The sequence below is a fragment of the Chionomys nivalis genome, chromosome 20 (assembly GCF_950005125.1).
Source record: "Chionomys nivalis chromosome 20, mChiNiv1.1, whole genome shotgun sequence".
Classification (NCBI taxonomy): domain Eukaryota; kingdom Metazoa; phylum Chordata; class Mammalia; order Rodentia; family Cricetidae; genus Chionomys; species Chionomys nivalis.
Window position 1 is genome coordinate 17,294,070 of NC_080105.1, and position 12,642 is coordinate 17,306,711.

At 34.3% G+C, this 12,642-nt stretch overlaps 1 protein-coding gene across 4 annotated transcripts in view; it reads right to left on the reverse strand.

Annotated features, from left to right (window-relative positions):
• The window catches only part of Spock3 (SPARC (osteonectin), cwcv and kazal like domains proteoglycan 3), a 355,207-nt gene that overhangs the window by 219,393 nt on the left and 123,172 nt on the right, over positions 1-12,642 (reverse strand). The window lies entirely within an intron of this gene.

Below are 12,642 nucleotides of genomic sequence, written 5' to 3' on the forward strand. Positions count from 1 at the left end.
TATAGTGTAATTGATAGAGTTAAGTGGGGTGAAATTGGATGTTTGTCCTCAGGAAACCTTGATCAAGGCTGTAGAGAAGATTCTGTCAGTAAAATGCTTGCTGTTCAATCATGCAGACCTGAGTTCAATCCCCAAGCCCGATGTTAAGATATTGGATACGCTAGCAAAAAAAGCAGAGACAGACTGATCCCTGGGGGTGGGGGTAGTTCTATTGCCAGCCAGCCTCACCTATTTGGCAAATTCCAAGCCAGGTAGATACTCTGTGTTGAAATACAGAAACAAAACCAAAATACTGTGGATAGCCTTTGCGAAGAGGTACCTGAGACTGACAGATCCTTGATTACTACATTCACATGCATGTACAAGTTCTACCCTGTCCCCCAACAAAAACTTTAGTGAAAACAAACCCCTGTGCTTTTTTCTAGGGAGGAGATCATCAATGGGGCATGCCAGTAGGCAGAAACGTCTTAGAAAATTCCCTTTTAAATTTAGAAAATTATGTGTGTGTGTGTGTGTGTGTGTGTGTGTGTGTGTGTGTGTGTGTGTTTCCTGCATTTATATCAAGCATGTGTGTGCTTACTGTCCTCAGAGACCAGAAAGGGCACTTGAGCCCCTGGAAATGGACGGATGGCTGTGAGTTGCCATGCTACTACTGAGAATTAAACCTAGGTCCTCTGGAAAAGCAGTCAGTGCTTTTAACTGTTTAGTGATCTCTTCAGCCTGGAAAATTCATGTGTTCTGAATTTCAGGTATTTGGTATAGGGCATCTTAATAACCAAAAGACAATGTACAATATCTATGCCAGTAATACTCATTTATTTGAGAAATGTATAGCATAATCTTTATTTGATAAAATATTTTTAAATCATTGAAATGTCAAGTTTGGCTTCTATTTAATAAAATCAACTTCCACTTTAAAAAAATAAATAAAACATGATGGAATATACTCAAGAGTTCTAAACCTATATTATGAAATAAGTCCATCTTTCCACCAACACAGATGTCCAGTTATACTGGAGAAACTTTTAGTCTATACCTTCTACTGAGTGTCCAAATGACATATTGATCACCTGTCAGTCCCATGAAATAGCCATGGTAAATACTTAATGATCCAAGCTCAGTACTCATTTTACTGTTGCTAGTATAGAAACTCAAAGTGAGAAATAACTAATTGCTTATAGTCGGTCCATGGAGTTATGAGAGATTTTTTTTTAAGAAGGTTATTAAGTCACTGTGTTGGGGGCTGTTTACTACAAGAAATGCTGGAAGCCCTCATCCCATACCATTAGGTATAAATCAAAACAATTTAGAAGTTTTCTTATTGGACTCGGGAGTTGATGATGACAGTATGTCTTCATAAACACTGACACACAGCCTTCAAAGTATTCAGCTGATCAAGTTAAATCTTAACACCAAGTAAATCCTTACATCAGTCTCCCACTAAGTATTTGATGCAGAATAGTAATATCGATCTTAAATTTTGAATATTCTATGTTGAAAAAGAATGTCAGGGCATAGACTGAGCAACCACCTAATTACAAGGCTAGAAAACGTTTCAAGTCAACTGTATTCACAATTCTATTGAACTTTCTAGCTTATCCACTAACTTACTTTATCTTCCTGTGTTTTTGTAATCCATTCTTTGACCCCAAACATTTTTGTTGTTTAATTTCTCAGCATTAAGTGACTCTTCTCTACTTGGTCTTGTCACCAAGTCAACTGTATTCACAATTCTATTGAACTTTCTAGCTTATCCACTAACTTACTTTATCTTCCTGTGTTTTTGTAATCCATTCTTTGACTCCAAACATTTTTGTTGTTTAATTTCTCAGCATTAAGTGACTCTTCTCTACTTGGTCTTGTCACCATCACTTCAGTTCAACTCCTATTATCCAGGAAGAAGTAAAATGGGTTCTGGTCTCAAATTCCACCCAAGGAGGAAATAATCATGGAAACAATGAGGCAGAGAGAGAGCTTTTGGCTTCCTCTTCAAGGAAATGACAGAGATAGAGATACTACATTAAAAGCTCCTATATATTCCTAAGGAGTAAATAAGCAAACTGCTTATATTTGGAGTAAATATTAAAAATATCAGGAAGCAGTCATCTTTAAACCTTCTACAATCATTACAAACTGTATTCAAATATTCAGAACCACAGCAATAAAAAATAACCTAATATGCATATTGCCAAATTGTTAATTCTTTTATATGAATACACACACACATATATATATATACATGTGTGTATATATATATATGTACATATATTTATATGAGGTTAAGTGACATCTTCTGATAAAATGGACTGCAATTTCCATAAGTCTGTTTTTATGATGTGTATTTAAATCTTCTAAAGTCTCTCTTTCACAGCTTTAGGTTTTCCTCTTCAATCTAGCACATCATTTGATGTAGCTTTCCACCTTAGAATAATTGTGGCACATTCACCACTTATGATAGCCAAAAATGTAAAAGTGGAAATGTATTGTTTTAAAATGTGTTCTATGTTGTCACATTGCTCTCCTCATCTCAGGTTTTATTATGGGAAGTATGGCTATCTTAATAACTCAGTTCATAAATTTCACTAAACAGCAAATGTCTGTCTGTAGAAATCTTAACAAATTTGGCCACAGGAATGTTGTAAGTGTAAGAAAAAGTTTGTTTGAAGGCAAAAGAATTATTCCTGTGAAACAAATTATCTGTTTAAGGGTCCCAGGTGTCACATTTATTGAACAAGTAGCAACCATTTTTTCCCGGTGGAATCCTAGAATTCTGAAAGAACTCATTTATAACTCTTCCATGAGCATTTTATTTTTAAGAATATTTTATACTTACTGGCTCACCAGGAATTAAATATATAAATAAAATAAATTGTAAGAAAAACGCTGTGCTGGTAGAACAACTCTTCAACTGTGTCTGGAAATCTTTGCAAATCAAGGTAAGAATTCCACTGATTATATAAGGAATATATTTAGGTTTATCTTATCTTAGCATATAAAATTCATGATTCAATTGCATCAAAGATAGGTGCCAAATGATAATCAGTCTCTATTCTTGTTTTATTTATTTTGCAATCCTACATCCTAAAATTCCTCCATGAATGGATTTTAGTTTTTTTTTTTCCACATGTAGTTCAGGTCAGCATTAAAACTATATCCAGTTAAACAGGCCTGTTATTGCTTACAAAATTGATAGGACAAGGGTCCCATCCACTCTTTTAAAATCTGGTACATCTGCTTGGGAACTTAAAGGCTGTAACAACTTGCAGTTTCTATGGTTTGTTTATTTACTTTATGCTTTGCTTTAGTAAAATGAACCTACACTCCGTGATTGTAAATTGTAATTTTATTACAGAAGAGGATAATAAATATCAGTAAATATGTTTTAACAGAAAATACTTCTAAATATCATCCATTAAGATCAAGTTGGCTACTTAAGCCAAAGAAGCAGAGAGGCTAACTGCAAATATTTTCCTCTCCTTCCACTGTGCCAAATCCAATCCCCCAGCCTCATCCCCGTGTCTGCTTTAGACTGCCTGCTGCAGCTGACTGCCCTCTTCGCTCACTGCCTCTCTACTCAGTGTGTCACACAGATCTTCCTCATCAAACTCCCCTTCTCCAACTCATTGCTCTATTCCAGCTTCCAAACCCAGGAAATATTTCCTGGTAGACCATTGGACGCTTCATCCGTGGAATGGACAGGCTAACTGTAGATCTTTCTTTACAGCCCTCCAATTCCAATCCCCCCTCACTTCCCCAGATCCATAGTAGACATGCTATTGCCTCTGTTTACTCCGTCCACGTTTCTAGGGGACAACGCAGAAACTGGCGGAGTACTATGCTTTCTTCCCTCCTGTGTACTTTCCCAGCACCAGTCTCCTAGCCCACCTCACACCTTAGTATCAGCTCTTAATACATAGAAATACATTTTATATGAAACCATCAGTGGCCTTATCTACCAAGATCCCAGAAGACTTTCCTACTAGATAACACATAGCAACCACAGGTGAGTTTTACTGTGCAATTTCCTTCAATATTTCATATGTCTCATATAGTTAGAACAGGTTACTGCTTTTTTTATGTCTGAAAACCATTTATGAATGAGTAGATCTGATATTTATCGTTCTGGGTCTGATTTACCTCACTCAATATGGTATTTTTTAGATCCATCCATTTGCCTTCTTCTGTCAATCATGTTTTAAATAAACGCTGATTGACCAGGAAGAAAGTATAGGCGGGAAAACCAGACAGGTAGTAAAAATGATGCAATGAGAACAGGAGAACTCTGGGAAGGAGGAAATTGATTCCTACCACTCCACGGAAGGAACAGGATATGATCTGCCATCTGAAAAAGGTACCGAGCCACATGGCTAACATACATCAGAATAATGGGTTAATATAAGCTACAAGAACTAATAAGTAGCCTGACCTAAAGGGCCAATCAGCTTTATAACTTATAGACTTATAGACATCTCTGTGTGATTTTCTTTGAGGCTAAACAGCTGGGGGTACTAGGCAGGACAGAAACCCCCAACAAACAGGCCCCCTTTATGTTACAGCCTTCAAATTTCAAGATGTCATTTTTTTCTGCTATGTATTACTCCCTTGTGTAAATGTACCACCCTTTCCTAATCCATATTTTAGTCAAGGGGCAATTAGGTTGTATCCGTGTTCTGGCTGTGACAAACTACGCTGCTATGAACATAGTAGAGCACATGTCCTTGTGGTTCGATTGAGCATTCTTTGGGTATATACCCAAAAATGGTATTGCTGGATCTTGAGGAAGGTCGTTACCTAATTTTCTGAAAAATCATCACACTGACATCCAAAGAGGCTGGGCCAGTTTTCACTCCCAACAGCAATAGAGGAGTGTTCCCTTTGCCCCACATTCTCTCCATCATAAGTTGTCATCAGTGTTTTTGATCTTGGCCATTCTTAGAGGTGTAAGGTCGATTTTCAGAATTGTTTTGATTTACATTTTTTTTTCTGATGGCTAAGGATGTTGAACATTACCTTAAGTGTATTTTAGTCATTTTATATTTTTCTGTTGAGAGTTCTCTGTTCAGGTCTATACCCCAGTAGCTCAGACACTGAGAGAAACAATTAATAAATGGGATCTCCTGAAACTGAGAAGCTTCTGTAAAGCAAAGGACATGGTCAACAATAAAAAAATGGCACCCTACAGAATTGAAAAAGATCTTCACTAACCCCACATCAGACAGAGGGTTGATCTTCAAAACATACAAAGAACTCAAGAAATTGGTCATCAGTAGAAAAAAATAATTCAATAAATAAATAAATTTTATTAAGTAAAAAAAGTCACATATTGTATGACTCCAAGTATTCCATATTTGAAAAAGTAGTTAAACTTTGAGGCAATAAAACAGGAATGATTCCCAGAGGTTTAGAAGATAGGAAAGAATGAACAGTACATGAGGACCATGAGATATAAGGGCTAGAAAGCCATTGTGAGACACAATATAATCATAAATCCAGTCAGCGTATATCTTCATGCCCCAAAAATGAATAGTATATAAAGTGACCTTGATGTAAATTATAAATTTTAGACCATAAAGCTGCATCATTATAGCTTCATCAGTTGAAGCAAATATGTACAGAGATGTTAGAGGAGATTGTGTACAGGAGTACAGGAAATGTTCAGAAAATCTGTACCTGGTCTAGGGTTGCTGTGGATATTAAACTGCTCAAAAAATAAAAATACACCACTGTAAATTTTATAACATAGGTAATATATGATGTAGTTCATTTTTATAGCTCTAATTATAACAAACTACACACAATAGAATACTTTAAATGATTTGTAAATTACACACAATATAAATGAATATAAAATGGTAGCCTGTGAGTCTATAAATAGCCTCTATTGCCATAATAAATCTGTAGAATAAATAAAACTTTAACACAGTAATAGACATCTATTTATAGAGGTGTTTACTAGTTAATTAAACTTACACATTCATGCAAGACTCTTCTGAATTCATCAGTATAAAACAGTATACGAATGATAAAACAGTTAACTACTATAGATGCCAACATCTTCAAATTCAAAATATTTAACTCTAATATTACATTTTAATAGTTTAATTTTGTGTCTTTTATTATTTTAAAAACAATAGAGTAAAGATAAATATACCATACTTATAATAAGTCCAAACATAAATAATATAAAAGAAAACCTAAAACCAAAAAAGAAATCGTAAAATATTTTGAATGGAAATTTGGACTAAAATATGTGAATTATGAAAAAAATATTCAACAAGAAGCAATATGGATGAAACTCCGAGGTTTCATTTTCATAGTAAATAAAATAAGTGCTTCAAACAGTGTTACCTGTCTAACTTTTAGTTTATTTCATTATTTAAAACAGTATTCTTACTTTAACTGAGAAGGTTCAGTTTTGAAAATCAAAATATTATCTATGCAAATGCCAGCATATTTTTTTTCAGATGTAAATACCACAATTTCTTCTTGCTCTTTCCAAGAAATAGGTCTACACAAGTGCAAGCATGCACCTGCACTGTCACACACACACATACTCACCCCCACACACACATAAGCTATATCCTAAGTGAAAACAGCAGAAATGAGCCTCATAAGGATATGCAAAAGAAATTCTTATCTAATTGAGTCTAGTAGCTCATATGAACAGAACTTTTAAATATTATCATTTTTTTTTTTACTTTTTGACTCATAATGATTTCACACCCAGCATTGAACCGTCTTCAGTCCAATATGAAAAAGTTCACATTATATCTCATAGGAACCATGAAGTGAGAAATGTCAAGCATTCATATGTTGTGGAAAAACACTTGCAAAGAAAAGAAATTAATGAAAACAAAGAGAAGTCTGGCAACTGCAGATAGTTCAGAGTCATGTTGTTTCGTGTGTTACTATGCATGTGAGAGTCACTACCACAAATAGAAGTGATCGGCAGCATTGAGTCTGAATAAGCATGGGCAGGATGGGTGGCAATAACAAGATAAAGCACTTAGGCAGAGATGCATAATAAAGCATTACAACTGGACTCCTGTCTTGTAAGACATGTTCTCCTTTTATTCCCAGAATCAACACAAGTGTGAGTTTCAAGGTATCTAGAAACATAACCTATTAGTGTAGAGATGTAATCCCAAAGTTATAATATATAACTCAAGAGCATTACCCTAGCACAGGATATTATTAACATCCACAAGTTCTGATATTCTGTTTTCTACATTTGAAGCACTATAAATATTGCATTTATTTGTAACTGCAGTGTCTCCCTTTACCTCACCTTATAGATGATGTGGCATAATTTCATTTTACATGCTTGGAATATCAGCGTCTAGACTTCCACAAAAAAAAATCTATGCTGTTTTTGGAATATATACTGGCAATCATTTTACTGTTTCAACTTCCTGTTTTAATTTTGTTAGGTAATTATCAAGTATAGGTAGCATATTGTTATGCAAGCCAATTGGAGAGTTCTCCCTAAATTACTATTGCTCATTTACTTAATTAACAAGTACTGATTATTTAAAATACTCCAAATATAAGTAAAATGTAAAGTAATCAAGTAAAATGGAAAAGGTCTTCATCTTTCCAGAGTGTAGAATCTGTCCATACTTTTGTGGATGCTGTATAGTTCTATATAATGGTCTTGAATAACGGGGAGTTCCTAGAAAATTTCAGATCTCTTGGTCTTCTAAATTTATTCTATTTTGATATTTACATTTCATTCTTTGCTTCTTGAATTGATATCTTTGTGAATGCGATTAAAAGAAAAAGCGTCCCCTTGCATTCATAAAAGTGTCTGTACAGAAATCTTACATATGTTTTAAAAATGCTGTCAGAGAAATATCTGTGAATATTTGAAGTACATCTTTAGAACGTGAAAGTAAAACTTGCTGTCTTCCTCTGCAAAATGTGCTAGCTTTCAAAACTTTCAAAACTATTAATGACTTTTCAAAGCTCTCCACAAAATTGTTTTGTCAGTATCCATTCATGAGGAACGACCTATATCCCTTGATAGAACCTAATTTATGTTCCTCGCTGTGTTTTCTCGGAACATTCCTGGATTTAATTATCTGGAAAAACTGTTCCTCTTGATAAAAAAAAAAAAAAATATTGTTTCTTGGTTTTCTTCCATGTCTATAGACATTTAGAATAAAGATCTGAAGCAATGAGGGGGAAAAAATCTTTAAAGATTAAATATACCAAGGAAATAAGTGGGCATGGGGCATGATGAAAAGGGCCATTTCCTGAGTTTTAAGCAGTGATTAGCTGCCAAGAACACATGAGAAAAAATCAAATGTAATGGATGATTTCTTTCTGAATGTGTGATTAATATTGTCAGTCAATTGAATCTTGTAAGCAGTTCAAAATGTTTTTAATTACAGTCCAGGGGAAGACAAATTCAATACCTAACACTTCTAAGCAAAAGCCAATGGAATTTTATGATGCTGGCAACTGTAATGCATTTTCAGCATTGCCAAGCTACTCCACATACTATCCTAGTTGTTTATAGACCTCCTGATATGATATTTAAAATGTAACTGTAATGTTAGTATTAAATTAGATCAGAACTGTGTTTACTAGTTTCAAGTTGTGAAGCCATATGTGCTATAAAGATAAAAAGCTTTAGGGAGATAACAAAGCAGCAAACAGTTTAAAACTCCTTATGATGATGGGTGCAATCACATCTTCTATCTGGGTGAAGCAGTCAACCTGCCAATAGAAGTTTTGCTCATTGCATGCATGTACGACAGACATTTTCAGACACACCCTATTTCTAATATGTTTCCAAACTTGACTGTTTCTATTCTTCTTTCACATGTTCCCTGAGCCTCAGGTGTGGGAGTTGTTTTGCAGATGTATTCTTTGGTTCTGGCCTCTCCAACTTTGTATTTTGATTGGCTATGTTTTTCTGTAATGATTTCTGCACACACCCAAAGCACTGAAGTTCTGTACTTCTTGACTTTGTCTAAAGTTACCCAACTAAACTCTGAATACTAAGTTTGGAAATGTGTTACTCCATCTCCCTGGGATGCTTCTTCATGCTGTATGTTCTCCTTTGCTAAAATAGGAAATGAACCGAAATTGTTTGATCACAAGTAGACTAGTAGTTGTTGGACAAGGCACAGTGGTGTTTCATTTCCCAAATACCTCAATGTACAAGATGGCCTGTGTATAGGTATGCCTTTGTGTACCGACTGTCAGGTCTAGGAAGTACCATTTACCATTCATTTAGACAACCAAACATAGCCTTTCATTTCAGCTTCATTCCATTCTTATGTTAGAGCAGGATTAGCTTTGGAATTTGGCTTACAAAATGTCTATTTGAAATGCTTTATTCAACCTGGCTTTTGTATTTCAGGAGAATGCTGAAGGTGGGTGAATTATGAAAAAGCTATTAATAACATGTATAAATATTAATTTCATGTAGATGCCAATAACAAAGGACATTATAGACATTTATACAACTTCTTTCTTTTCTTTTCTCATATTTCTTGACTAGAAATTATAACACCAAGTTCTTAGAACTTAGTTTTTTAGCTGCAGGGCATTTAAACCTAAATTTCTACACTATACTTTCAGTTTAGAAATCCGATTATTTTGTGATGTTACCTGGCAATTTTCAGCTAGTAGGAAATGCATGTCCCCATGGGTGACCATTTAATAGAAAGTGTGGGTGTTAATCAAGGTCACTTCAAGTAAGGAAAAGAAAGTATTAGTTTGTATGTTTGAAACCTGGAAAGATTATTAAGTTTCAGAATCTAGGAAGTTTGTGTTTCTAGTACACTTAGATATTTTTGGTTGATGTTAAAAGGTTTGAAGAAAAATAGGTTATAATTATCTGAATATGCAAGGAACCACATTGTCAGTATATTTCTTGATCTGGCAATGTGATGAACTTTACTTTTTATTTATGTTGCTTGCAAAGGTTCATTTCTAAAATGACAATATTATTTATTTCAAAATATTTACAAATAAATCATCTTTCCAGCACCAGATAAGCATTTATTTAGCTTATATTTGTTCCTTGCCCTTAGTTATCCACCATATCATTCAACTATCCATGGTCAGTTTACTGTATTTGTTTTAAGCTCCTTAAGATCTGTAACTTGTTTTTCTTTAACTTATTTTTTTATTTGTACTTCCCAATAAAATGTCACATACAAAACAATTTACTAATAAACATTTGATCATTGAATTGGCAATGATTTATCAATCACATACTTTTCAAGTATACACTTGTAATGAGACTACCTATATTTTGTAGCAAGTTACCATTTATGTTTCTATACACCATGCTGTAGCATTCATCTTGCATGTGTATGATGTTTGGTGAGGTATTCAACAATCCACACAAGGGAAAGCAAAGAGAGAACACAAATATTTAACTTGTGCAGAAGTGAAAGTAATGGTTGTCAATTTTATAAGATCTTTAAAGATCAACTTTACAAGAGGACACTGGTGCAGGAGAATTGTCTGTATTCTGTCAATCATGTTATAAATAAACGCTGATTGGCCAGGCAGGAAATATAGGTGGGAAATCCAGACAGGAAGTAGAAATGATGTAATGAGAACAGGAGAATTCTGGGAAGGAGGAAGTTGATTCCTTCCACTCCTGCCCAAACCACAGAAGCAGCAGGATGTGATCTGCCTCACTGAAAAAGGCACTGAGCCACATGGCTAACATAGATCAGAAAAATGGGTTAATCAAGATGTGAGAGTTAGCCAGTGAGAGGCTAGAGCTAATGGGCCAATAAGCTTATAATTTATGGAGAACTATGTGTGATTTTCTTTGGAGCTAAACAGTTGTGGGGTACCGGGTGGAATAAAAACCTCAACAGGCAGGCCTGGCTCCTGCATGTTACAGACTTGTCTATCTATGGAGGAGTGTCTAGACTTGGGTGAATTAGATAAGAAGAGCCATCTCTACTTTGAGCAGCCTCAATCAAAGGTAGAAAGTGAATTTATAACTGTAATTCTTGCTTGATACCTATTTTGTTATATGTAATTTTACTATGTTAAAGTTAAACCTTTCTTTTTATTTAGATAGAAAAGGAGAGATGATGTAGGATTCCACTCTGTATACTGTAAATGTTTTCTTATCATTGGTTAATAAAGAAGCTGTTTTGGCCTATGGCAGGGCAGAACAGAGCTAGATAGGAAAACAAAACTGAATGCAGGGAGAAAGAAGCACCAGGCAGACTCCATGAAACTGGAAGGAGAAAGACACCAGAACTTTATCAGTAAGCCACAGAATCATGGTAATACACAGATTAAAAGTAATATGTTAATTTAAGATTAAGACTAGCTAGAAATATGCCTAAACTATTGGCTAAACAGTGCTGTAATTAATAAAGTTTTGGTGTGATTATTTGTTTCTGAGCATCTTGGAAATGAACAAGCAGTCTCCGTTTATATAAACTGAGGTCTAATGTATAGGCCTTGGAGGCTCCATTCAATGTTACATCCAGCCAATATACATGACTCTATTCAAGCCCAGAAATTAAACTTAAAAGCAGTCAGGTGAACCAATTAAAATCAGATTTGTTGATCATTATCTTATACAAATCACACTCTTCTGCTAGGTATGCATTGAATTAATTTTTCAATTATTCATATAAATATCACCTCAACCAAAATAAATAACAAAAGCCCCATCTGATATCAATGTTCGTGTGTTTTTTAGTTACTCCTTCTAGGACTTGGTAACAACTGTGTTATTTCTATGCCTTCCATATAAATGGCATATTAGAGATCACAGTCTTCCAGCTCCTGCTTTCTTCTATTTTAACAATTCATTGAAGGTATTTCTAAATTTCAAGTGATGACTTTTCTCCTTGCTGACTACTATTCTATTGCATAGAAGTATGACAACTGTTGTTTATTGTTTCATTAATTTGATGGTATGTGATAGTTTTAATACATGGGAGAATTCCAAACAAAAGTATTGGTCTATTTATAGCAGGTGAGTATATAATTATATCTATTTCTTTTTAATGAATACTTTTGGTTAAATTTGGAGTTTCTTTGACTCTTCATTGATACATTATTATTAGTAATAATAGTATTTATTGATATTATTGTATCAATATTTTATTTACCATTTAAATAATATATTGATGTGTTTAATTTGGGGGTTGAGTTTTATTTTCATGATTAATGATGTTAGTTAACTTTTCATGTGATTTATTTTGTTAGTCAAATTTCTGTTTGGCTAATGTTTTAATCATTTTTAACAGTGTTAAATATCTGAAGCAATATCAATAGATACAGTTTAACTTGAGAACATTACCTTGTGCTCCAAGCAGAGGTGGCTGTTTTGAGTTCAAAATTAACCATTGCTAATTGCCATTGTTTCAGACATAAATGTTTAAAGATTTAAGGGTTAAAGTAGAAATCTGGTTACACAATAGAAACCAAGAATCAATGGCTTTAAAATTTAACTAATCAAATTCAAGCAGCCATTGCCACATAAAATCTATGTATTTAAATGTATGCATTGGTAAAATTTATTACATATTTTTCCATAAGCAAATTGAGTCTGACAAGTTTCAGGCTTCTGGGAAATCACAGTACATTGACACAAACTGTACTCAGAGCTGGGGCTAGCGGAGACTGATTCACTCTGGGTTT